This window comes from Phyllobates terribilis, unplaced genomic scaffold, assembly GCF_046119375.1.
Source record: "Phyllobates terribilis strain yellow unplaced genomic scaffold, ASM4611937v1 Scaffold_89__1_contigs__length_6337102, whole genome shotgun sequence".
In the NCBI taxonomy this organism is placed as follows: Eukaryota; Metazoa; Chordata; class Amphibia; order Anura; family Dendrobatidae; genus Phyllobates; species Phyllobates terribilis.
The window spans coordinates 3,146,790-3,172,912 of NW_027362849.1; the positions used below are offsets into that span (position 1 = coordinate 3,146,790).

The 26,123-nt window shown below is 48.8% G+C and overlaps 1 pseudogene; it reads left to right on the top strand.

Moving 5' to 3' along the window:
- Nucleotides 1-9,480: 9,480 nt before the first annotated feature.
- LOC141197826 (mitochondrial fission regulator 2-like) lies at nucleotides 9,481-25,671 on the top strand (annotated as a pseudogene).
- The last annotated feature ends 452 nt before the right edge of the window (nucleotides 25,672-26,123 follow it).

Below are 26,123 nucleotides of genomic sequence, written 5' to 3' on the forward strand. Positions count from 1 at the left end.
TGGGGTGCTCTGCCTCCCTCCCCCTGTGTGCTGCTGTCCTCACTCTGCATGTCCTCCTACCAGCTAGGGTCAGTTACTATATCATCCACCACCTCGTGTTCCACTTCTGCACCCTGGTCTTCTTCTTAACTTTCTGTCAGTTGTGTCTCATCATCATCCACCTCTTGTGACACTTTCCCACCATCCCCATGGCTGCTCAAACATTTGGGCATCGCTACATCCGATCTCCTCTTGCCCTGCTTCAAGTGGACCGGGCGAGAGGCCCGAATCTTTAAATGGAAAAGTGAACAGCTCTTCGGAGTCTCCAAGTGTGGGATCAGTTGTCTTTGGGCACTCGGCATGGTGGGAGGAAGGAGGATTAGGGTGAGGAATATGCAGTCCAGACTCACGGCTACTGAGAGTTGGCCGTGTGGAAGACAGGGTGGTGGTGGTGGTGGCAAAGTGACTGGAAGCATTATCCGCTATCCAACAAACAACCTTTTGACACTGCTCTTGGTTCAATAGTGGTGTGCTGCGGTCCCCTAAGAATTGGGACGAGAAGGTCAGGCGAGAAGATGTGGGTGTTTGTTGTGGCACAATTTCAGCTTGCCCACGGCCTCGGCTTCAGCGTCTGCATGCATCATCACCATCATGTCCAGTTCCCTGTCCCTTGCCAAGTGCCTTGTCCATTTTAAATGTAGGACAATATCTTCTGACTCACCCAGGGGGATATGGGGGACTCGGTACCCGGGCCTTTACCTTCTTGGGATGTCACGGCAGTCGACACACAGGCCCGTACACTGGAGTCACTCTTTAAAAAGGGGGTTGTTGCTTGAAGGGATGAATAATAGTTTGGTCTCGTGACGTCACTTGTGGTTCCTGGTAATGAGTACCAGCGCTGCTGCAGACCTCTGGAGCAGATGTTAGGGCAGCTGGGTTGGTGCGGCTCTCCACAGGCAGAGCTCAGCTCCACGGCAGTGTAGGTGCAGATGGTAATGCTGGGCGTTGTAGTGCAGGAGCGATAACATAGCAGCAATAACTGATTGAGACAGTGGGGTGCAGTCGTCCGAGTTTACTCACAGTTATCAAGTTCCTCAGGTTGCCTGTACAGGTGACAGCCTCCCACGTCGCGCTGCGTTCACCAGGCAGGGGTCCAGCACTCCCTCAAGTATCTCAAGGGCACTTAATGGGACCCCTTTCTGTATGTTCCTTTCTTAGCCGACTTCCCGTGCTGGGTCTCTCCCTCCTGCCCTGTTCCCCGCCACACAAAGTACCGATCAGGTACCTTGGGATCCCTCTGGCAACTTGAACTTCCCGGACCTTACTTGATGCCCTTTTCGGTGGCTTAGGTGCGGATGTGGCAACTGCACCTAGAAAGTGCAGAAGCCTCCGGTTTTCTAGCTGAGACTTAAAGTAACTTGGCTAGCCCAGGGACCGGTTTCCTTCTTGTGGCCTGATCCCTCTACCGCCTGGCAGATTCGGGCATACGGGTGACGGTCCGGCACTCACCGTACCCAGTGGGACCCCTTTTGCTCCTGGAGCCTTTCTCTCTTGCTCCCACTCCTCTCTCAGTCTTGGCCATGACAGGCCAGACCTGCCTCCCGAGTGGAGCTCCTGAAAAGCCTCCGCTCCCGACGTCCTCACACTCCCTCTCTCTTCGTTCAACTCTCTAAAAATATGGCTTCCCTATATATATATGCCTCTTCTTCAAGTGCTCCCCTGATCTGCGTCCTCCACCCACACCCACTACATGGTTCCCCATCAGTTTGGTCCCCCCCCACTCCAGCCAGGGGCAGCAGAAAGCAGTGCATATTGCCCTTCCAGATGGTCTGGAGTAGTGTAGTGTTGGGTGCAGGTGTTAGGGTCCCGGGCAGCATTCCATCCTTACCTGAGAGAAGGAGATGCCATACCTCTGGGTGAAGTGCAGTACCGCTGTGGCGACTGAACCCTCAGGGGCGCCACACTTCCACACTCACTACAAATGGCTGAATTTGGAGCGAAGTTTTATGTAATCCGTGTGACGGAGAAACCACAGTTTTAAATACCTGGCCTGTAGGTAACTATTTTTAACAGCAAACTGTTGTAAATTGCTTCACTGACAGACTGAAACAAATTTTTAATGGAGGCCAGAAATGGCAGTATTGTCTGAAAACGTATATGTGATCCGTGTGACGGAGAAAACACAGTTTTAAATACCTGGCATGTAGTTAACTATTTTGAACAGCAAACTGTTGTCAATTTCTTCCCTGACACACTGAAACAAAATTTTAATGGAGGCCAGAAATGGCAGTATTGTCAGCACAATTATATGTGATCCGTGTGACGGACAAACCACAGTTTTAAATAGCTGGATTTTTAGTGCTGTAATATGGAAAGGAACTGGCTGTATTCTGCAGTGCCAACACGCAAATGGCGCAGAACAACGGTGTTCTCTGGATTGCTTTTTAAGCAAATAATGAGGATTAAGATGCCCCAAAAAATTATTCCTGGCCCCTGAGACCTGGGCCTATTTCTAGAAATATCTAACAGCAACAGCAGACAAAACTGCCGAGATGCTCGGGCGAGCACCGAGCAGTAGCGAGCATGCTCACTCATCACTGCTCCTGACAAAACTGGTGTAACTGATCAAGGTTTGTAGGTCGCTTTGCCTGCACCTGCCTTTTCAGCTTTGCCCATAAATTTTCCATAGTATTGAGATCAGGGCTTGGGAAGCCTTAAAGCCACAGCTGTGGCAGAACAAATCTGATGGAATCTGCTAGACCCGGGAAAAGGTAAAAGCGGTGCGTTATATGGACATTAATATAGTTACTTTGCTGAAGGCTGTAACTGGAGCCAAGTGGACCTGGCTGCCACTTGAAAGGCTCTTGGTTGTTATGTGTGTAAACATGCCGGTGAGCCACTGAGATGGACTGTGTGATAAGCAGTTATGAAGTGTAATAAACTGCTGGATTTCATGTTACTGGAAAACGTTGCATATGTGCTTTAATTGACCCGCTGAAGCGAGTGTCCCCCAGCGTGATGACTAGCGCTGCCTTACATGTGGTTGGAGAATGCGGCAACTGCAGCCCGGTTGCTAGGGGCAACTGCAGCCCGGTTGCTAGGGGTAACGGCACAGGACGACGCGTGTGGATACAAGCATCTTGTTGTGGCTCGGCTGGGTCACGAAGATTAAAGCATCTTGTTGTAATTCAGCGGGGTTACAAAAATTGTCCTCGCACTCAAACCTGGTTTGCTGTGGCTGGGCGGGGTCACGAAGATTAAAGCATCTGGCTGTAACTCGGCAGGGTTACAAAAATTGTCCTCGCACTCAAACCTGGTTTGCTGTGGCTCAGCAGGACCATGAAAATTTTCCGGGGAGAGCAGTGTGAAGTGTCTAGTGTGAACAGTGTACCGTGATGACCATGAATGGTTCAGTACCTCTAGACGGAATGGAGAAGGGGTTAGATGACCGGCTGCAAATGGTTTGGAGCGAAATGGAGTGTCCTGAAGCAATGCAGGAACAGATAAAGATGGCTGTGAAGGGAGCAGCAAATGAGACTGAAGCTATTGAGCAATTAAAGTGCCTGTTAAAATCGCAGCCGCAGGCATTTGAGAAACGACAGCAGGTCATGGTGCAGGAAGGGCAGGAGCTGTTGGCCCTTTACAGAAAGGCGACAACGGACCATTATGTGAGTTCTTCTGGGGCGCCATTATTGTCCCAGAGTGCCCGGGGAGGTGGTAAGAGATGTTGTGAATTGGGTCCTAAGACTATTGCTGATTTTTTTTGTAAAAATCCCCCTACAGGTGTGGGTGTCCAAAAGGGGGGGGGGGGTTTCAAAAAGGGGCGGATTTTCAAAAGAGCATGGAGTATAGAAAACTAAAATTTGTTACTGGTTGTGGGTTGGTACCGCCTAAAAATGACAATTTGACCATTGATAACGGGGTAGCTTCAGTAGAAGGGGTTGACGTCAAGGTGGGAGGTGACTTGTTGGCCCACAACTCCATGGGGAGTGACACAGACCCCACAACTGACGGTGACACTATGAAAGTAGAAAGAGAGTTCAGTCAGGAGGGGCTAGATGAGGGGAGAGAGTCCCACTCTCGTCGTCGATGGCACAAAGGCCACAAAAAAGTTGCTCCTGTAGATTTTGCTGAAAGGGCAAATAAAGAAAATGCAAGGCTGTGTGCCTTTATTCCGAGTTTGGATCCTCTTTTAGAAGAAGAGGAGATGACGTTGCCAGTAGCAACCTCCGATACAGTACTGAGACAGAAGGATCAGGATCCGACAGCCCTGAAAGAGGAGGCGGCCAGTCATGACCAAGAGCTGGAGCCTATCAGGCAGCAGTGTCAGCGTGACATGCTGCAACGAAGGGAAAACCTGGAGAACGTGTCCTCAGACCAGCTGAGCCTGGAGTCTGAACAGCAGAAAATAAACAAGGTTGTAAGGAACTTGCAGCGAGAACTGGAAGAAAGCCGCGAGGAAATCAACAAATGGAAAGAAAGGTTTCAGAGAAATAAAGAGGAGGTTTCTCAATTGGAGCTTGACAAAGCGGAGTGTGAAGATGAGTTGTGAGAGGTGAAAGATCGCTTCTCCCTGGTATGGTTAGAGCTGAGGCAAGTGAAGCAAAAGCTGGATTAGGGTCTACACCAGAGGGATAGGGAGCTGTCTGCCCTAAAAGAGGCGCTGCAGGATGAAGTTTCTGGACGTGATCAAAACCTAGAACGACTGTGCGAACAGTTCAACCAGAAGCTGTGTGAATCCAAGAAGGAGTGTAATGAACTCAGTAAGGAACTGCAACAAATTAAGAGAGACTATGAGGATCTCCTCAAGGTTAAGAAAAAACTAGAGGAGGATAAGGCTGATGCAGAGCACATGCGCCAAGTGGTTGAGACCACTCTACAGGACACCCGTGATGAAAATGATGATCTCCGCAGAAAGACCCTAGGTCTGGTAGCTCAGGTGAAGGAGCTGCAGACGTTCTCTGATAATCTCCAGAGGGCAGAGACGTGCCTTAAGGAAAGAATCAGCAAGATGGAAGCTGAGCGGAAAAAGATGGAGGAGTCCATCGAAGAAGGGAGGTATGAAGCAAATGCCTCTTCAGATAATGCGAGCTTGGGTGATTCGGTGGATGTGAGAGCCAAGATCAAGGAACTCAAGGAGTTGCTACAAGCCCATTGGAAGCAAGAGAAGCTTGAGAGACTGGCTGTCGAGAGCCGAGTGGGCGCATTGGAGACAGAGAGCTCTGAGAAAATTCTGCTGATAAAGGAGCAGTTGAAGCCGGAAGAGCTTCAGAGATTGGTTGCAGAGAGGCGAGTGGCTGAGCTAGAGGAAGAAGAGGTCAAGATGAAAATTCTTGAATTTGTAGCTGTGAGTCAGCTCAGGGGAAGAATACAGGGTGAAGAAGCTGAAAGTCAGTTCCCCCTGAAACCTGAGCCGGTTGATCGACTGAAAACCACTGGTGAAACAGAAATGTCTCGGTACAAGTGCCTCATAGATGTACCCGAGGATTTGAGAGAAGAATGCACCAGTGAGTCCGTGCATGAAGAGTTTAAGAAGGCCATGGGAGCCTGTAAGGTATACTCGACCTCAGAAGCTAAACAGCTGTTGGTCCTGTCCACAACCGAAGTCACAATGAAGAGGGTGGCTATCCTAAGTAACATGCACTGGCGATGTATTCGCACAAAGCGGTTTGTCCGGTTGAATACGAAACAAGCCATTAGACAACTGGAGCTTATGAGTAAAGCTCAAAGTCTGCATGAAGAGGTCATCCGGGTGCCTCATGCTCTGGTAAGAAAGCTCATTGTGGGAAATGGCCGAGCCATGCAGATGATGGTAAAGAAGTCCGGTGTGATGAAAGTAAGCAGTCCACGTGATCGACAGGACTCGGTACCAGATGAAGACGGCATGGTGTCATTCTCCGCTGTAGGAACAGAAGAAAGTCTTGCATATATTCGCATACTGTTGGAGTACCGAGTGACCTACCTGCGAGAGGTAGAACAGTTGAATCTCGCTAGACTGCGAGTGGAAAGACAGAATCGCCTGAGCAGCAGAAGATGGCAGCCGTCTAGAAATTGTGAGACCAGACAGAGAAAGGACCCTTCAAATAATAGAACGGCTACAGTAGAAGTTAGAGACTTTCCAATATGTCCCGAGGATAGTGGGCGTGGGTTTAGAGGTAGTGAGACTTCCAGTAACTCAGGTCTGAGTGGCCCATACAAACGACCCAATAGAGTACGGGACAGTAGGGAGTCGAACCGGACCTTAGATACCAGGGTATGTGAGTCACACTGCTGTATTGACCGCTGGGAGCGGGGGAGGTCTGACAAGGTTACGACCGACCGCTGGGAGTGGGGAAGGTCTGACAAGGTTACGACTGACCATTGGGAGCGGGGGAGGTCTGACAAGGTTACGACCCAGAAATTTGACTTGACGAAGGCAGTGACAATGACAGAAGGTAGGTCCCTAAGGAATGGGCTAATGTTGATGATTAGTGTTCCAGGGGCTGAGCAGCGCAATTGTCAAGTACTTGGTCTCTGTGTGAACTGTGGGTTATAATGTGATTGTGTATATTATGTGTTCAACCCCACAAGTTTGAACAGAGGGGGGATATGTAATGCAGCGGCTTGCGGCATTACTGTAATGGTCCAGGGTGTGTTCTGGCTGACCATGTACCTCTCCCTCAGGTGACTGATCACATGACTGTGACATCATCACAGGTCCTGTGCACACAGAAGGACTGATCACATGATTGTGACATCAGCACAGGACCTGTGTGCACTGGAGGATATATAAATCTTGGTGCTTTTGAAACAGGGTGTGAAAGGCATGAGGCCTGTTCCCCGTGTGTGGGACACCATTAGAGTGTGAGGCCTAGTGAAGCCGGGTGAAGCCTGAAAGGCAAAGGCAGGATCCTTGTGTATAAGAGATGCCAGTAGCCTTGGAGGGCAAGAGGCTTGGAAGACAAGAGTCCTGAAAGGCAGAGGCTGGTTTCCTTGTGTGTGCAAAGAGATGCCAGTAGCCTTGGAAGGTAAGAGGGCTGGAGACCCCCATCTGGGAAGCCGTAAAGCCACAGCTGTGGCAGAACAAATCTGATGGAAACCGCTAGACCCGGCAAAAGGTAAAAGTGGTGCGTTATATGGACATTGATATGGTTACTTGGCTGAAGGCTGTAACTGGAGCCAAGTGGGCCTGTCTGCCACTTGAAAGGCTCTTGGATGTTATGTGTGTAAACATGCCAGTGAGCCACTGAGATGGACTGTGTGATAAGCAGTTATGAAGTGTAATAAACTGCTGGATTTCATGTTACTGGAAAACGTTGCATGTGTGCTTTAATTGACCCGGTGAAGCGAGGGTCCCCCAGCGTGATGACTAGCACTGCCTTACAATATATATATGTAAGTATGTGTAGACACTGGTTAGGCTACTACTGTAACGGCTTGAGTATATATGACACTGATCAATTATCATTATGGCCTCTGTCAGGTAATTACATAGATGATGCTCAGTGACAATAGTAAATGGCCCAGTAATACAATATGGGAGAAGAAAGATGACACTCACCATAAGGGTCTTGGTATTTTTGTTGGCTAAAAAATAGCAGCTGACCTGTTACAGGAGAGCGTGGGTGCATGCAGGTGCCGACCATTTCCTGTTATTGTGCTGCTTCGTTTGGTGTGACTAATAAGACAAATAAATATACCAAGATACTTCTTACTTCTGGTGAGCTCTGATTGTCTTCTCCCATATTGTATGAGCTCAGTCTAACCCCACCTGCACCCAGAGCTGTGGAGTCGGAGTCGTGATAAAATGGACCGACTCCGACTCCTAAAATATATAACAAATTGGGTGTAGTAGTTCAATGCAGTTTGTGGAGAATATTATTTCATAAGGATTTGGGAAAGTTATGAAATGTCCTATAAATGTCTGTCCTATTCTTGATCTAAGGGTCTAGACTTTTAGCTGAGATGAATCTGTGCTACAGTAAATTTATCTCTTAAACATGAGCCATGTATGAGGGTGTTGGAGTCAGAGTTGGAGTCGGTGTCATGGAAATTGAGGAGTCGGAGGTTTGGCTTACCGACTCCACAGCCCTGCCTGCACCACTGATTTACAGCTTTCTGTCTACACTGTGCATAGACAACGCTGACAGTGGAGAGGGACATGGTTAGCCTGAGCTCATGAATATTAAGGACTGCATAGCAGGAGCTGATCATTGAGAGGACTAGCAGAGCTGCAGCAGATAACACAATTGTAGCACCCCGAGGACTCGGCTGCTACAGGGGTATTGCACCTCGATCCAGAGGTGTGGTATTCCACTCCCGGGTAAGGATGGAGTGTGGAACTGGGCTCAGTTAGCTGCATGCACCACACTCACCCCATTTCCGGGGGACAGACCAACGGTACTCCCACCAGATAGATGTGCAGGTACGACAGCTTCTGTCCCCGGCTGGAGTGGGGAGGGGGGAGGAACATCCTAGTGGTGTAGGAGCAGATAGGGGAGGGACTCTGGGCATAGGTAGGAGCCCATTGGGTGCTTGTCACCTGGGCTCAGGTGTCAGAGGGAGTATATAAGGTGGGCACCATCTTAGGACAAGGTCTTTTTGGTCTGCTCTGTGCAGAGAGGAGCTCAGCCAGAGAGGGCTGACAGGGAGCTGTGGCTCAGTCTGGGCCCAGCTCCAGAGCCAGGCCTGGAGAGGAGGCCTGAAGCAGAGAGAGAGAGAAAGGAGAAGAAGGAGGAACAGAAACACCAGGAGAGGCCCAGAGATGCAAGAGAAGAGGGAACCCTGAGATCCCACGAGTTAACGGGTGAAGGGTTGGCAGAACAGGGTACCGGATCCCAAACTGGTGGAGGCCAATTATCCTCAGCCAGGAACCAGAGGTCGTGGACAAGTTTTGGCGCGACCCCTCGCCATATCCACCAGGAAGGCATACCACGTATAGGGTCAGGGAAGCCGGGAAAGGTTTCACCACCAGAAGGCCCGAGGGAGCTGGACAAAGGTGGATCCCTGGTGGGGACGGCCAGTAGGAAGGAAGAGAGGGGAGCTCAGGACCACGCTCTGGAACTGCCTGGGAGTTGGCCGAGTCCCGCACCTGGTGGACGCAGCACGGCTCGGGTGGTCACTCTTGGCCGAAGTGATCTGAATACCAACTGTGAGTAAAGCTGTGAAAACTGCAATGCACGTCTCTGAGCTTCCTTGTCACACCACTACCACTATCATCATTCCCTGCTTCACCAGCTGCCCTGAGGCTATACCTCTCCCGTTGGGGGTTATACCATCCACGCTGCACAACCACACCACCGGCCTCAGCGGTCTGCCCTGCAGCGGCGGCTTCATAGCTGCAATCAACGGGTGGCGTAGTCGAACTCTATAACATCTTAATGCCGCGCACTGCCTCTTAGTTTGACCACTCTGGGCACGGACCGGGTCACCGCCACGAGGACTACTACCCCTGTCAGATCCGGCTCCGGGTATCCCCCGCATGCGCAACGCAGCACAACATGGCCCAGGGGGCGCGTCACAATGATTTATCAAAACTACAGCAAGGAGCCCAGTAACATCACTGGATTCGGGGTCTCGGCCCCCACATCATGCTGCTCTCAGATGAGGTAGCATAAACCTGGTGACAGATTCCCTTTAGTAACATCAGACACGATCTTCCATCCAACAAGTCAATGGACCCGAATAATTCAGACTCAGGATTTCTGACTATGATGTTGGCCAAGAGAGTGTGTGAAAAGAGTCTCCTTCCTGCAGACGATCATGCCTTTCAGCTTTGGAAGATGAGCTGCTGCAGCAGAGAGTACAGATTGCTGCCATTGTTGCCCTACAACCGTCACAAGCCGCACAGTCTCGTAAGCCATTGTTTTTGTAATCCTTATAAATCACTTAATGGGTTAAATAGGTCAAGCTTTTGCTATGTATTTGGTATGATTTGATCTCGTTTTTGTTTCTCAGATACAGAATCAATGTGCTCATTTAGCTGCCCAGGTAATGCCCTCTCACCCCCATCTTCAGCTTCTCCACCACTTTCCGCACAGTTTTTGCAATTTACAACCCCAGTAGCTCCGCTGCCCCCTCCTCCTCCTCCTCCTCCTCCTCCTCCACCACCCCCAGTCCCATCTTCCCAACTAAAATCTGCACTTGATATTATAAGAGAACGTAAAGCTTCTCACAAATGCAGCCCGACGGAAAGTGAGGCTTCAGAGAAAGGCAGTGTGGATCAGCTCCCCAGTATGATGGATGTGTTAAAAGGCATGAATTCCATCAAGCTTCGGGCGGTCGAAAGGTCATTTTATAGATTTTCTTTAAATATATATTTTTTATTACAGACATGCGTGAAATAGAATGAAGGAGAAAACTGTAAAAAAAAAAAAAATCTGTCACTGAGCCTGCATCTTTCCCTGCACATGACTGCTGATCTCATGAGCTGTCATGTGCCTTTAACAGCCGCAGGCGGATCCGAGATCCACCCGCAGCTGTTAACCAGTTAAATACCGCTGTCAATCACTAGCAGTGGCATTTAATACACACCTGCCAGAAGCTCGTCACAAGACACACCCATAGGCGTCCCTGTCATGTGATTGCGGGGTGCCAATGTGTTGTCATGACAGCCGGGGGTCTGCAGAAGACCCCTGGCTGTCATTGTAGATCCCCTGTGGCCGGCATTCATAGGAGATTGTGATTTCTGCTATACATAGCAGTGCTGAAGCCCTGCTATGTGTAGCACAGGTAATCAGATGATTGCAGCTTCAAGTCTCCTAAGAGGACTATTGCTGCCAGTAAAAAGTAAAAAAAGTTTTAAAAAACATAAAGGTTTAAATCATGCCCTTTTGCCCTATTGAAAATAAAACCATTAAAAAAATATATGCATATTTGGTATCGCTGTATTCAGAAATCTCCGATCTATCAAAATATAAAGTAAATTAATCAGATCGGTAAACGGCGTAACGACAAAAAAAATCTAAACTCCAGAATTATGTTTTTCTTTTTTTGCCTCCGCAAACATAACAGGCGATCAAAACATTGTATCTACCTCAAAATTATATAAATAAAAACGTCCGCTGAGGGCGCAAAAAATAAGCCCTAACCTGGCCCTAGATCCCGAAAAATGGAGATGCTACGGGTCTCGGAAAATGGCGACATAAGCGATTTTTTTTAATTTTTTTTTTTACAAACTTCTGATTTTTTTTTTCACCACTCACATATAAAAGAACCAATACATGTTTGGTATCTATGAACTCGTACTGACCTGGGAATCATAATGGCTGGTCAGCTTTAGCATTTAGTGAACATAGTAAATAAAATAAAAAAATTACAATTGTGGAAATGCACTTTTTTGCAATTTCACCGCACTTGGAATTTTTTTCCCGTTTTCCAGTACACGATATGGTAAAATAAATGGTGTCAATCAAAAGAACAACTTGTCCCGCAAAAAAAAAAGGTACCGTACAGACCAAAAGTTTGGACACACCTTCTCATTTAAAGATTTTTCTGTATTTTCATGACTATGAAAATTGTACATTCACACTGAAGACATCAAAACTATGAATTAACACATGTGGAATTATATACTTAACAAAAAAGTGTGAAACAACTGAAAATATGTCTTATATTCTAGGTTTTTCAAAGTAGCCACCTTTTGCTTTGATAACTGCTTTGCACACTCTTGGCATTCTCTTGATGAGCTTCAAGAGGTAGTCACCGGAAATGGTCTTCCAACAATCTTGAAGGAATTCCCAGAGATGATTAGCACTTGTTGGCCCTTTTGCCTTCACTCTGCGGTCCAGCTCACCCCAAACCATCTTGATTGGGTTCAAGTCTGGTGACTGTGGAGGCCAGGTCATCTGGTGTAGCACCCCATCACTCTCCTTCTTGGTCAAATAGCCCTTACACAGCCTGGAGGTGTGTTTGGGTTCATCGTCATGTTGAAAAATAAATGATGGTCCAACTAAACACAAACCAGATGGAATAGCATGCCGCTGTAAGATGCTGTGATAGCCATGCTTGTTCAGTATGCCTTCAATTTTGAATAAATCCCCAACAGTGTCACCAGCAAAGCACCCCCACACCATCACACCTCCTCATCCATGCTTCACGGTGGGAACCAGGCATGTAGAGTCCATTCTTTCACCTTTTCTGCGTCGCACAAAAACACGGTGGTTGGAACCAAAGATCTCAAATTTGGACTCATCAGACCAAAGCTCAGATTTCCACTGGTCTAATGTCCATTCCTTGTGTTCTTTAGCCCAAACAAGTCTCTTCTGCTTGTTGCCTGTCCTTAGCAGTGATTTCCTAGCAGCTATTTTACCATGAAGGCCTGCTGCCCAAAGTCTCCTCTTAACAGTTGTTGAAGAGAAGTGTCTGCTGCTAGAACTCTGTGTGGCATTGACCGGGTCTCTAATCTGAGCTGCTGTTAACCTGTGATTTCTGAGGCTGGTGACTCGGATAAACTTATCCTCAGAAGCATAGGTGACTCTTGGTCTTCCTTTCCTGGGGAAGTCCTCATGCGAGCCAGTTTCTTTGTAGCGATTGATGGTTTTTGCAACTGCACTTGGGGACACTTTCAAAGTTTGCCCAATTTTTCGGACTGACTGACCTTCATTTCTTAAAGTAATGATGGCCACTCGTTTTTCTTTACTTAGCTGCTTTTTTCTTGCCATAATAAAAATTCTAACAGTCTATTCAGTAGGACTATCAGCTATGTATCCACCAGACTTCTTCACAACACAACTGATGGTCCCAACCCCATTTATAAGGCAAGAAATCCCACTGATTAAACCTGACAGGGCACACCTGTGAAGTGAAAACCATTGACGGTGACTACCTCTTGAAGCTCATCAAGAGAATGCCAAGAGTTTGCAGAGCAGTCATCAAAGCAAAAGGTGGCTACTTTGAAGAACCTAGAATATAAGACATATTTTCAGTTGGTTCACACTTTTTTGTTAGGTATATAATTTCACATGTGTTAATTCATAGTTTTGATGCCTTCAGTGTGAATGTGCAATTTTCATAGTCATGAAAAAACAGAAAAATCTTTAAATGAGAAGGTGTGTCAATCTTTTGGTCTGTACTGTATATTGACAAAAAATAAAAAAACTTGGCTCTGGGAATAAGAGTAGAAAAAAATGAAAGGGCAAAAACAGAAAATTGCAAGGTCATGAATGGGGTTAACAATGCTGTACCCTTCTCTGGAAGTCCCACATATAATGAATGTAGCAGTGGCGTGAATGCTTGAGAAGGCTCAAATATAATGTGCCTCTTCCAAGCCCCATTCATGGTGGGGGTCTTCCATGCGGACCTCCTGCGATCAGCAGGCTTATCCTGTGGATATGACTAGCCCAGGGGAATGAGGATGACTCGGTACCCGGGCCTTTAGCCTGGCCTTTAGGGATGTCACGGTGGTCGGCTCCCGGGCCCGTACTCTGGGCCTCTCTTTTAAAAGGGTTGGTGTTGTAAAAGAAAGAGTTTGTGACGCCACCTGTGGCTTCTGGTGAGGATCACCAGTGCTGCGCAGTCCACTGAGGCAGGTGATAAGGCAGCATGATGGTATAGCTCCCCACAGGTAGAGCTGGGCCTCAGGGCAGTATAGGAACGGGGATGCAGGACAAAGAGACTCCGCCGGGCCAGATCAAGAACAGGGATGGACACAATAGTCACTTCAGTACCTTTTACTGGTGGAATTTCAGGCACTCCCAGGAGCACTGTAGGGTGAAGGTTGTATGTCCGGATCCTCCCCAATGAGCAGGTTTTGGGCCTCCTGGTTCTGGCTTCTGCGTAGTAAGTTTCTGACCTGCCTGGAGCTAGGCCTAACTTTGCCTCTGTCCTGCGCTGGCTGACCTTGTGGTAGGGCCTTCTCTTGGAGAGCACGCTCACGACCTACGGGGCCTATGTGTCTCCTGGCTCTGGTACGTATCAGCACTTTAGCGATCCTGGGACCTGTAGTTCTCCAGGGATTCCAGTTTATCTTACTGGGTCGTGGAGATCCCGGCAAGCTTCGGACCCGGGGTCCAGTAACTACTTCTTCTTCGGGGTGAGCTAGTTAAGCTCCTTTGCCCCCTATGAACTAACTCTCTACTCTTCGCCTTCGGCCTACTCGGACCCTCAATAGGCTACTCACACTAACGGCAGCGTGCCGTGTTTCACCGATCTTATGGCGCCGACACACCTACAGCTCACCTCACTGAGCTACACGTGAGTCTAGAACGTGCTCCACTGCAGACTGACCTCTTTCAGGCTTTTGCACTGCAGGAACTCTCACAACAGGTTTGCTTTCTGTCGTCTCCAGTCTAGACTAACTGCTGCCTGGCTCCACCTTCCCTTATATATCTCCCTAAGGAGCTCCCTCTGGTGGTCTGAGGTGGAAGTTGGAGATGTGTGAATGGTTATGGGGGCCTCTTGTGGAGGAATCCTTCAGTACACCCTCCTGGGTCTGTGATACCAAGCACAGCTGGGCTTCACATTCCCCCCCCTAGTTAAACTCAGCACTCCCGGGCTGAAGTACATTTTATAACAACAGTAACAATAGGAAACATAAGCAATACTAGAACACTCTTCCCTTTATGGGAGGCACGGATCTTAAACGTTGCAGAAACAATACAAATACAGAGTGTCCTCAGAATCCAAGTCTCCTATGGTGAGGTTCCCATACAGGATGTCCATCTCACAAGGTAGAGTACTTTGGTAGTTTTGAGGGACCTGTCCTAAACCCTCTACGCAGGCCCTGGGGTGGCTGCAGGGCATGAAGATCCGAGTTGCACCTCCAAAAGAGCCACTCCAGATAGGTTTTCCTTCTGAGGTCACCTGAAAGGGGCACTCCAGGGAGCGCAATTATATACAATAAGAGTTTTTGGGCTGCACACAGTCCTCAGCCATGCAGTTCATTATGCAAATAAAGAATTAATAGGAAAAAGCACAAATTGATAAGCATGCATGAAAACAAACAGTTATGCAATACATTACAATTTAATACTCAATACCCCAGGGGTAACTATCTACATTCTCTGAAATTTTGCTACTTTACTCAGTGTACCTAGCAGGAGGTTTACCTCTTGTGCTGCGTACTGATCTGCATAGTGCTGTGGTTAGTGGAGTGTCAGTATCTGTATCCTCAGTTACCCTACCAGTTTTACATGTAACCATGTTGTAAAATTGCCTTAACCTCTCTCTTGGACTGGCAAGTCTACCATTGGCTGGGCCCTCTTGCTCCGCTCCTGCCGGGGATCCTTCATCCGGGGATACTTCTTGAGCTGGCTCTTCTGCAGCACTTACAGGTTCAACTTGCTGTGGAGGGTTTTCTGGCTGTTCATAGAATTGGAGTACTGGAATGATTACTGCACCTCCTATTTGAGGCCAATCCGCTGGGAAGTCTCCAAGGTCAGTGTGTATCACTGTTTCTTTAGGTTCTTCCTGGGTTGTGAAAGACACTTCTTCCTGAGTCTTTAGTAGATGTGGACACAACTTCAGGTGGTCCCTAGATATTGTCGCAGTTGTTCTTCCTCCATCTTTGCTGATCAAACACGTCTTCCTGTTGTCAAACCTTGAATTCAACACAGTGTAGGGTTCTCTCTCCCACTGGTCATCAAGCTTGTGTTTCCTCCGCTTCCTTTTCAATACCACTTCTCCTGGTGTGAAGGGTTCTGCTGGTGCACTTCTGTTGTATTGTGCCTCTTGTTTATCCCTCACCCGAGTGAGACTGTCTTCGACACAGGCTTGGACTCTCCTGTACTGCTCCTGTCTGGTCGTGTCCCAGTCCTCAGTGGTCACATCAGCTTCAGGTTCTACCACACCAAGCTTCAGGTCCATGGGCAACTTCCCTGGTCTTGCACGCATGAGATATGCCGGAGTGCAATTGGTGGAACTTACTGGTATGTGATTATACAGATCCACTAGGTCAGGTAGTAGGTCTGGCCACTGGCTTCTCTCTTCTAGTGGTATGGTCTTCAGTAGATCGATGATGATGTTATTCATCTTTTCACAGAGACCGTTAGTTTGGGGGTGGTACGGTGTAGTCCTGATCTTTTTATACCCGTACAGATGGCAGAACTCTTTGAACAATTCAGCCTCAAAGGCCGTGCCTTGGTCAGTCAGTACCTGTCCAGGCTATCCATGGGACCTGCAGAAGTACGCCTGGAACGTCTTAGCTGCTGTCTCTGCTGTCAGGTCTTTGATAGGGGAGACCACCAGGACCCTGGAGTAGTGATCCACCATGGTCAGGGCATAGGAGTATCCTGACTGACTGGGTGACAACTTGACATGGTCCAGGGCCACGATCTCCAGAGGGCGAGTCGTCTTGATGGGTTGCAGGGGTGCCTTCTGGCTGCTGTAGTCTTTTCTTCTGAGGCTACAGGGTCCACAGTCTCTGCACCACCTCTCAATGAAGCTGCGCATCCCCACCCAGTAGAATCGACACTTCAACAGGGTCTCTAGCTTTTTCTAGACAAAGTGCCCCACCTGATCGTGGTAGGCCTCCAACACCATCTGGATGTCCGTCTTGGGGACCACTATCTGCCACACCATCTCGAGGGTTTTGGGATTGACGTACCTCCGGCACAACTTCTCACGGTAGATAAACAGCCGGCTTCTCTCATTCCACAGCTGCTTTGCTTGGAGAGCCGCATCCTTCTCCAGGGAGGAACCTTCTTGGGTTATCAGCTCCTTGATACGGCTGACAACCGGGTCGCTGTCCTGGGTCTCTTTCCAGCTGTGGTGAGGCAAGGGGTTTAACGTCTTACCGCGTTGCTTCCTGGAGGCTCGTAGCTCGTGGGCCATCCCATTCCGGTGGAAGGCAGGTAGTTCAACCTCTTCCAGGTCATCCACTTCTTCTTCTGTGTCTGACTGGTGAGGCATCCTGGACAGGGCATCGGCGTTGGCGTTCTTGCGGCCCGCCCGGTACTTTATGGTGAATTGGTAGTTTGACAGCCGAGCCATCCATCGCTATTCCATGGCTCCCAGCTTGGCTGTTTGAAGATGAGTTAAGGGGGTATTGTCAGTGTAGGCAGTAAACTTGCTGGAGGCTAGGTAGTGCTTGAACTTTTCTGTGATGGCCCAGACCAAGGCCAGGAACTCCAACTTGAAGCTGCTATAGTTCTCTGGGTTCCTCTCGGTCGGGCGGAGCTTCCTGCTTGCATACGCGATGACTTTCTCCTGGCCATTCTGCTTCTGACTTAAGACAGTGCCCAGGCCTTCATTGCTGGCATCTGTATACAGCAGGAATGTTTGGCTGTAGTCAGGGTAGGCTAGGATCTCATCACCTGTCAGGATCTCCTTCATCTCTTGAAATGATTCAGCCTGTTCTTTACCCCAGTGGAATGGAGGGTTTTTGCTTTTGGGGGACTGCCCTACCAGGAGGTCTTGCAGAGGAGCTGCCTTCTTAGTGTAGTCCTTTACAAACCTCCGGTAGTATCCGACTAGTCCCAAGAACTGACGCACCTCCTTGAGGTTCTTCGGCTCCGGCCACTTCTGGATGGCAGTAACTTTCTCCGGGTCTGGTGCTACCCCTTCCGGACTGACAATGTGCCCCAGGTACTGTACCTTTCTCTTGAGCAGGTGGCACTTTGAGGGCTTCAACTTCATCCCGTACCGGGACAGTGACTCAAATACCTCTGCCAGGTGTTTCAGGTGGTCCTCGTACGTTCTGGAGTACACAATTACGTCATCCAGGTAAAGTAACACAGTCTCGAAGATGCGGTGTCCCAGGCAGCACTCCATCAGTCTCTGGAACATTCCGGGGGCATTTTAGAGTCAAAACGGCATGCTGTTGAACTCGCAGAGTCCCATCGGGGTGGTGAAGGCCGTCTTCTCCCGATTCTCCTCAGCCACAGCGACCTGCCAGTAACCACTAGTGAGGTCAAGGGTAGAAAAGTAATTTGCAGACTTTAAGGCAGCTAGGGACTCTTCTATGCGTGGTAAAGGGTATGCATCTTTATGTGTAATGCGATTTACTTGACGGTAATCTACACACATTCTCATGCTCCCATCCTTTTTCCTAACCAGCACTAGGGGAGCCGCCCAGGGACTACAACTATCCCTAATTACTCCCGCCTTCCTCATGTCATGCAGCATTTATTTTGCCTTCTGGTAGTGAGCTGGGGGTATAGGCCTATAACGTTCTTTAATTGGGGAATGGTTGCCTGTGGAGATATGATGTTGAACCCCCTTAACCCTCCCAAAGTCAAGTGGATGTTTACTGAACACCTGTGAGTATTCTTGAACCACCCGGTGTACACCCTGTTTTTGATGGGCAGGAGTGGTGTCTGTCCCAACATGGAGCTGTTGACACCAATCCTCCACCTGGGTTGCAGGGTCATTATCTTCCACTTCTTCTGGTGAAGTTAAGGACTCCGCCACATGGATACAGTTGTTGTTGACAGCATGTAGTTTAGCAACAGTGGCATAACGTGGCAGTTTGACCTCATCTTCCCCTAGGTTAAGAAGACGGACAGGCACCCTCCCATTACGTACATCTACCACCCCCCTGGCGGTTAAGAGCGTGGGTCTGTGCTCAGAGCAAAGGGGTTCTACTACCGCCTGGTAGCTCTGTCCTCTAAGACCTATGGCAGCTCTACACCAGATGAGCATTTCACTCATTGGGGGAACAACAATGGGTATAGGGTCTGTTACCCTCACGTTACCGATTTCACCATCTGTTAATTGTACTTGCTGTTGATACATCAAGACGCGGATCTCTCTCTGCAGCGCCCTCCTCTGTCTCGGTCTGGCAGTGTCAGCGATCTCTTGGAGCAAGAACACAACCTCTCCCAAACAGTTACCAACAACATTAGTGCCTAGTACCATATATGGGTTGCTGTCATCAGGGTTAGTCTCCACTACAATAAGTCCCTGGTCCTTCAGCTCCACTCTCCCCACCTTACAGTCACATTCTTAACCCCGAGTAGGTTAAGGGGGAGTCCATTTGATGCATATACAGACAAATTTGGAGCTGGCGGACGCAGATCGTCCATGGACCAGTACCTCTTGTAGAGGACTTCAGGTATGATGGTTACCTGAGATCCTGTGTCCAGCAGGGCATGCATCGGGATCCCGTCCAATACAATGGACAGGAAAGGTCTTCCTCCGACGAACCTGTTGTACCAGTCTGATGGACCTGGTGAGTCTACTCCTGGGTGGCGGCCTTCGGACCCAGGGTTTTCTCGTTTAAGGGACAATTCAGGGCGATGTGTCCGGTCTTATGGCATCGGTAACAGATCGGTTCCCTTGGTGGACGGCGTTGGTCACTGGTCCTCGGCGAGGGTGGTGTTGGCCTCCTCCTCCTCCGCATCCAGGGGACATCCTCAGGGCTATCAGCTAGCAGGATCTTCCCTCCTCCCTCAGGCTCCGTCCGCAGCTGCAGGGCACTCAGCACGGTGGTCAGGGTTTTACTCAACTGACGCACCTCTGAGCGCAGACTGTCCAGGTCTTTAGGGGACGTTGTTGGAACCTTAGCTTCAGCAGTCACTGGAGAAAAGGTGGGCGTTGCAGGCTCTGGGGTTGCCCCACCCTGGTAACATTGGATGGCATTTGTCTCCAGGGGCTGTAGTCCTTTTATAGCCATGTCCTTTAGATTGTCAAAGGTGGCATCTGGATGATCCAGGGACCACCAACGCACAGTCCTGCTCTCCTCTGGAGACTTCAGTCCCCGGACAAACTGTTCCTTCAGCATTTTGTTCTCATTCTCAAAGCTGGTCGGACTAACCTGGTTCAGAGCCCGCAGGGCCCCTTGAAGATGCCAGGCGTAGTCACGAACATAGTCCTCTGGTTGTTGGGAGCAGCTGTAGAACCTCATCCGGAGGTCCGCCTCAGTAAGGTCCTCAAAGACAGTATGTAGTTTTTGGAATATTGCGGACACTATCCCCGGTCTGCGGCCGACCATGTTTCCACTTCCCGCTCCGCAGCACCGGTCAGCTGTCCTAATACAACGGCAGCTCTTTGTTTGCCGGTCATAGAGTACATGTCCAAAATACCACATATCTTCCGCTTAAATCCAGACAGGGTATCTGGTTTGCCGTTGTACTGGCGGAGCCACTTTTCTCCAGGAATGTACGGTAAAGTCATAGGAATAACAGGTGTTACAGGCGCTGCTGGTGGAGCGGCGGCTTCGGCCTGCCCATTATCGGGGACGTTGACCGATAGGTCGGCGTTCTGCTGTTCGACGGACATCTTAGCGCCCCCCTAGTTAACCGTGGCCTACCTTCTGGTTTTTCTTCCGGTAGGCTGCAGCTCCGCAGGTGACGGTTGTCTTCAGGACCTTGCGTCGCTTGCATCCTACGTCAGAGCGTTCAGCGACGCTCCGTACAGGACCTGGCGCTTCCTGATTTGACATCAAGGTGTGGGGTGTGTCCGGGACTTCGTGCTCTTTTGCAGGTACGCCCCTTATTTTCCCGCGGTTACGCCCTTCTTCTCGCTCAACGGCCCAACAATGGCGGCTATCTTCACCACAACTTTTCGTACACAGTTCAAAATAAAGGCGCACAGTACCCGGTGGCAACGGGCAAAACACGGTGTCATTGCAGTGGGCACGTGATCCTGTTTGTGACGCCAGGAAAGAGATGACTAGCCCAGGGGAATGGGGATGACTCGGTACCCGGGCCTTTAGGGATGTCGCGGTGGTCGGCTCCCGGGCCCGTACTCTGAGCCTCTCTTTTAAAAGGGTTGGTCTTGTAAAAGAAAGAGTTCGTGACGCCACCTGTGGCTTCTGGTGAGGATCACCAGCGCTGCGCAGTCCACTGAGGCTGGTGATAAGGCAGCTTGATGGTATAGCTCCCCACAGGTAGAGCTGGGCCTCAGGGCAGTATAGGAACGGGGATGCAGGACAAAGAGACTCCGCCGGGCCAGATCAAGAACAGGGACGGACACAATAGTCACTTCAGTACCTTTTACTGGTGGAATTTCAGGCACTGCCCGGAGCACTGTAGGGTGAAGGGTGTATGTCCGGATCCTCCCCAATGAGCAGGTTTTGGGCCTCCTGGTTCTGGCTTCTGCGTAGTAAGTTTCTGACCTGCCTGGAGCTAGGCCTAACTTTGTCTCTGTCCTGCGCTGGCTGACCTTGTGGTAGGGCCTTCTCTTGGAGTGCACGCTCCCAACCTACGGGGCCTATGTGTCTCCTGGCTCTGGTACGTATCAGCACTTTAGCGATCCTGGGACCTGTAGTTCTCCAGGGATTCCAGTTTATCTTACTGGGTCGTGGAGATCCTGGCAAGCTTCGGACCCGGTGTCCGGTAACTACTTCTTCTTCGGGGTGAGCTAGTTAAGCTCCTCTGCCCCCTATGAACTAACTCTCTACTCTTCGCCTTCGGCCTACTCGGACCCTCAATAGGCTACTCACACTAACGGCAGCGTGCCGCGTTTCACCGATCTTATGGCGCCGGCACACCTAAAGCTCACCTCACTGAGCTACACGTGAGTCTAGAATGTGCTCCACTGCAGACTGACCTCTCTCAGGCTTTTGCACTGCAGGAACTCTCACAACAGGTTTGCTTTCTGTCGTCTCCAGTCTAGACTAACTGCTGCCTGGCTCCACCTTCCCTTATATATCTCCCTAAGGAGCTCCCTCTGGTGGTCTGAGGTGGAAGGTGGAGATGTGTGAATGGTTATGGGGGCCTCTTGTGGAGGAATCCTTCAATACACCCTCCTGGGTCTGTGATACCAAGCACAGCTGGGCTTCACAGATAGGTGATAACTTGCAAAGTTAAAATTAACTTATGCAAACATGATTTCAATAATTATATTAGGTTTAACATTTCAGAGTAGTCTGTCCCTAATTATAAATATGCTGTATTAGCCCCACTAATAGGATCTTAGACAAGTCTTTTCAGAAAATGGATAGCAGGTGATTGATTCATTTTTTTAGAAAAAGTCTGTAAAAAAAATCTTATTAGACATAGCAGCAATGAATGAAAAGTAGTTTGTATGAAGAGCTAAGTTATAGCCTGTCAATTACAGAATGGCAGTGATGTTTATTTTCACCGATTTTTCGCTTTAGATCCCCTGGTGGGAAACCCTAAACCAGGAAAGACAAGAAGAGATGTTCACTTAATGATCCCACAGACCCTGCAGCCATTATAGCCAAAGCCTTGAAGCAGAAGTTTGCGCACAGAAATGGTGATGACGCTGTCAATAAAGAAAATAGATCTCATGAGGAGTCTCCGTTCTCCAGTCCTGAAGCCCCAATGGTACTGTTTGTAAATCTTACATGACTGACCAACCAAAAATCAGGCTTATGAAAGATCGTGAATGGAAGGTTTGTTGCTGGATCTTTAAACGGTTTATCCAGGACTATTTTATCTTTTTACTATAAGCCTAAAAACTAACAGGCAGGTTGTTACTAACAGTGGCAACTATCTGCCTGTTGTATCCGGTGCCGGCTCGGAGAGGTCACCGACCACTGTCGCCGGCGATTCAGCTGCTCCAAGTCAACAGAGCAGCTCTTCTTCTTCCAGGCTGCTCTGTTGATGGGGCGTGGCTACCGACGTTAGGCAACTTGTGAGTCGGCTGCCAATCAGCATGACGTCAGCAGTCACGATCCATCAAGAGACCAGAGCAGAAGAGAAGCCGCTGCTCTGTAGACATGATATTAGCAGAAGCCGCTGAATTGCTGTGACCGCTCTGTGTCAGCAGAGATCGGTGCAGGGCACAACAGACTGGTAGTTAGCAACTACCTACCTGTTAGTTCTTAGGTCAATAGTTAAAAAAATGTAATAGTCCTAGATAACCCCTTTTAACATTATATACTTGGCAGCAATTATCTATCGTGTGACGTGGCCATAAGACTAAGTCAACTGTATAACATGGTCCTTGACTGTATAACATGGTCTATTACTGACCAGTGATAAGAAAGTATAAAAGCACGGACAACCCCATTTATTTGAAATATGGTTCCTAATGTTTTCGGCACTAGCTACAGATATAGACCCTAATTGCTCTATAGGGGTTGTCCATCAATAAAGACAATTTTTTTAAATACTTAAATGCATGCATTTTTAGCTAAAAATAATTTTTTGGAATTGGATTTGATTAAAAATTTTGCACCGTTTGCCTTTTGTAGTCTCTATCTTGCACTGTCTAAGAATCCATCAGTGAGCTTATTATAACAGTTCAATAGGAGAGAACTGTTATAACAAGAGAAGGAGAGTACCTTTTTTTATGTCTTTTTCTGACCTCATCTCAGCTGGTTTAAGACCACTGACCACATCAAAGTTGAATGTGCAGGGAAACAAATAGTCTGTAAAAGCCAAATGGTGCAATATATTTAATGAAACCAAAATGCACAAAATATATCTTTAAGTCCACAAAGATGCAACATGCACCAATTGGCAGAACGGGGAATTTTTATCCCCAATGGAGAACTTTTATCCCTGTTACAAAATATGTGCCGCAGGTCAGATGCATGACCGCTGGGAGTCTACCGGAAAAAGCCGAGCAGCTACCTAGGGAATGAATGGAGCAGCTGTCAAGCATGTGCCTTTGCTGAAGCATTCGTCATCGAAACCAATTTTTTACACTGTTGATACTACATAGTAAAAAAAACATAGTTCTTATAGATGCTATATAACCCTTTTAAGGCAACCCACATACTCTAAAATCTAGACCTTTCGGCTGCGTGCCCACGATGCGTTTTTCATGCGTTTCCACTGCGGAATTTCCGCAGTGGAAACTCATTAAAAACGCTTGGTAATCTGCACCACATGGTCCTCAATGGCATTCCGCAATGTCAATGCACATGCTGCGGATTATTCCGCAGCGTTTCTGCGGCGCTCAAAAATCCGCAGCATGTTCATTAATTTTGCGGAAGCGCAGCGGAATTGCCGCCATTGACTTGCATTGAGACGCATATAATCCGTGTCTATACGTTTGTACATGTGGATTATATGCGTTTCTATGTGCGGATGGTACCCAGTTCTGGAGGAGAGAAGACTCTCATCCAGACCTGGGTACCATTGTACCTGTGAAAAAAAGAATAAAATAATAAATAAAGTTTATATTTACCTTCTCGCGGGCCGGCCGGCAGCGCTTATCTTCCAGGACCTGAGATGACGTCGCGATCATGTGACCGCAGACTGTCTCGCGATATGCCGGCAACCCGGAAGGACCGCGACAACACACGCGGCAGCACATGCGGCAGGGGATCGGTAAGTATAGCTTTATTTTTTACAGTCACACTATATAAATCCATGCTGTTTGCATGGATTTATATAGTGTGACCTAGTTGTCAAGCACTTTCCAAGTGATGCTATCGGGGCTCGGTTAGCTGCATGCATCACACACACCCCATTTCCGAGGGACAGCTCAACGGTGCTCCCATTAGTACAGTAATGCAGGCACGACAAATCATGTCCCTGGCTGGAGTGGGGAGGGGGAAGCACACCCAGTGATGTAGGAGCAGGGGGGGACGGTTTCTGGGCATAGGTAGGAGCCCATTGGTTGGAAGTCACCTGGGCTCATACACAGAGAGGTAGGTATATAAGGTGTCTTCATCTTAGTCGAGTAGAGTCAGTTCAGTCAGGAGGAGAAGAGAAAAGGAGTTCAACCAGGAGGGCTGACAGGGAGCTGTGGCTCAGTCTGGGCCCAGCTCCACGAGGCAGGCCTAGAGTGAAGGCCAGAGCCAGAAGAAAGGACAGAAACAGAAAGGAACAGAAAGGAAAGTAAGAAGGAACAGAACACCAAGAGAGGCCCAGAGACACGAAGGCAGAAGGAACCCTAAGGACCCAGGAGATTACAGGTGACGGGTTGGCAGAACAGGGTACCGGATCCCAAGTTGGTGGAGGCGACTAATCCTTAACCAAGAACCGGTGGTCGCAATCATTTAGTGGTGCGACCCCTTACTACACCTACTAGAAAGGCACACCACATAGGGTCAGGGAAGTGGGTACCCAGCCCTCCCAGGAGAAGATCAGAGGCAGCTGGACAAAAGTAGTGTCATTGGTGGGGCACGGCTGACGAAAGGATAGAAGGGAGTCCTGTGCCACACTCTGGAATTACCTGGGGGTTGACCGAGCCCCCTGCCTGGTGGAAGCAGCACGGCTCGGGCGGTCCTACCTGTGCACAAGTGAACTGGATGAGAACTGTGAGTAAAAAGCTTGAACTGCAACGCCTTGTCTCTGTGCTTTCTCACCGTATGCAGCACTACTGGTACTGGGACGCCCGTGCACCATAACCCCCACCGTCTACTACACTGCCCTGGGGCTTCACTCTTCCCGTCGGGAGTCACACTACCTCAGCTGCATACACCATCAGCCCCAGCGGTCTGCCTTGCAGCGGCGGTTCGCACTGACCGCAATCCACGGGTGGCGTAGTCGGACATTATCCCATAAAAGCCCCCACAAAAGACCGCCATTGGCCTGACCACACTGAGCCACGGGCCCGGGTCACCGCCACGGAGACTACAACCCCCAGAAGCCCGGTTCCGGGTGTCCCTCGGCCCAGGGGGCGAGTCAAATGCACAATCTGCATGCATTTTTTCTGGCAAGGGAGATGCAGAAACGCTGCAGAAATTTTCTGCTTCATTTCTGCATCGTGGGCACATACCCTTATTGGGTAGAAGTGTTTTAACTAATTGAATCGTTGACTGATCCTTCACGATTTTCCCAGTGTATATATGAATGTATATCTGGTTCTAACTTTTCCTATGTTCTTCACTTGTAGTTTGGGCGCCACCTGCTTAAGCCTATTGGGAAAAGAACACAGAAGGAAATTACAAGAAAGCAAGTTCATGTCTGAGTTGATGTTCATACCCCTGATGAAGCCATAATCACTTGGCGTAACGCGTAGGTTATTTATATCCTTCCTTTTTCTTTGAGCAGCTTTATTCTTGGCTAGTGTTGAGCGATACCTTCCGATATCGGGAAATATCAGATCGGATTGGATCGGACCGATACCGAAAAAGTATCGGATATCGCCGATTCCGATACCGGAAACCAATGCAAGTCAATGGGACAGAAATATCGGAATGAAAATAAACCCTTTCTTTCCTTGTAGGTTAATTCTACATGAAGGAAAACAACTAAGAATAATGTAGAATGTATTGGGGGAGGTGGCGGAGACAATAAAGGCATAGAGGTTTAGCCCAATCAAATGGAACAGCAGGAATTAATTTTTTTTTTTAAGACGTTCTGAGTTACGGAAATATTGACTATGTTAAGTATTTTTATATTTTGTCAGATATTTATGTT